The following is a 2,065-nucleotide window of genomic DNA, read 5'->3' on the forward strand; positions in this document are numbered from 1 at the left end:
TGATATTCATCTGCCACCTGCATATACAGTCGCAATCCAGTTTTCATGTCTTCGTATTGTTAATTGTTAAATGATTTCTAAGAAGATTTTTTTTTCGTACAATGACATACCTTTTTTCTTTCTTAATTTTCACCATTGCACAAATAATGTGATATGATTAATTAACATAAAAAATACGAAAGAGAAACATATACTTCAATTGATGATGCATTGACCTTTTTCATTTCATAAACCTTATTTTGTATGGCATAAAGATTATTGTAGGGTCCTATGCGGATCCACACACGTTCATCTTACCTGGTCAGCTAATCTCCTCAACAAACATCTCCATGCGCAATCTCTCGTATACCTGAAACACAGCATACATCACTCATATTTTCTTCATATATTTTCATTCATATTATTTTTATGTTGAATGTATTATTGCTACCATATGCGTTGCAATATCAGCTTTTCAGCCATATGCTCCATAGCTCCATCTGTCTTGCTTATAAATTCATATGTATTTTTCCATCCATCAACAAACACAAGTGATTGTGTTGTTACCTGTTTTGGTTCACCTTGTATCAGGCACTACATTCTGCTTGCAAGAGCTATTGACCTGTCTGTTTGTTGTCTGAATAAGTAAGATTGTAGACGCTGCCTCTTACTCATCCCTTCACTACATTAGTGACTATGGCGATGACCAGCCTACTGAACCTTAATGATGCCACCCTTCCCTGTGATACCATTGCTGTCACCTCCATACATTTACCTCCATTCACACCCCACAACCCAGAGGCTTGGTCCTTCAGGGCAGAAACAATCTGCAAAGCAAACACCATCCTCGAATTCCTGCCAGGCGACGTGTTCGAGCAAGTCACAGGATAGCTTGCAGAACTTGAAACTGTCACCTATAGATTAATGAACGACCACCTGGAGTCATCTTTCAATGTGCCTCTTTCCCTCAGAGCCAAGAAATTCGTCAAATACGTGGGTACAGCCATAGGAGATGGGCGGCCTACACATGTCTACAAACAGTTGCGGTGGCTCATAACACTACCCACAACAGATGGCCAACCAAAGTCAACCCTAGACCTTGTGAGAGAGGACAACCCCCCCCCCCCTTCACAAAACTACCCTGCCAAGCAGTGGCAGCCATGCCAAATGCCTCCCCAAAGCCAATCGAAGAATTTCTGAAATTGATCGGTGCAGTGCACATAACCCACAAGATAGAAGAGCCCACACAGCCACCAAAAGCAGCAGCAGTACGACGGTCCCAGTAATCAATCGACATGGAATCCAACAGTGACCCAGAGGGACTGGCTTCTCTCATCCATAAATGAAACTTCCCCAAGTAATTCTTAGAGAGGAATGCTAGACGGAAGAAAAATGAACAACCAGAAGGAATGTGATACTTCTAATGGAGATTTGAAAAGAAGCCCTGCAAATGTAACAAAGACTACTTGTTTTAATAAAAAAAAAACATGCAAGAAGGTAGCAAACATCAGCAATGAAGAGTGTGGTTGCCTTGTAAGAGAAACTGCGCCATCTCCCCGCTGTCTTTTTCCAGATACAAATGCAAGGACTCCACATGTTTCTTTGTCAGGGAGGAAAGGTCAAGCATAGAATTCCTTGTTGACAGTGGGGCATGAAAATCATTTGTGCCAGCTAGCCCACAAGAAACACTCAACTCCACTGCACCCACCAACTTCCACATATCCACCACCAGCAGATCACCACTTAAGATGTACAGGAAACAGGATATGAATTTGTCATTCAGCAGGAAACACTACAGTTGGATAGTCATGACAGCAGACGTGACAATAGCAATTTTGGGAGTTGACTTCCTAAAAGCACACAACCTGCTAGTGAACGTAGCATTAAAAACAACTGATCCTGAAAACTCTGTCATCATCTCATCAACAGCTGCTCAGACGACAAGCAGGCCCCATCACAGCAGCTATGGTACCACTGGAAATATACCGACTTCGACAAGACTATCAAGACGTTTTCAAACGACTAACAGCATAACTTACCCAAACAAATAAAACACAGCATCTAGGACCACATAAAAACAGAATCC

Source organism: Macrobrachium nipponense, chromosome 5 (genome assembly GCF_015104395.2).
Source record: "Macrobrachium nipponense isolate FS-2020 chromosome 5, ASM1510439v2, whole genome shotgun sequence".
Taxonomy (NCBI): domain Eukaryota; kingdom Metazoa; phylum Arthropoda; class Malacostraca; order Decapoda; family Palaemonidae; genus Macrobrachium; species Macrobrachium nipponense.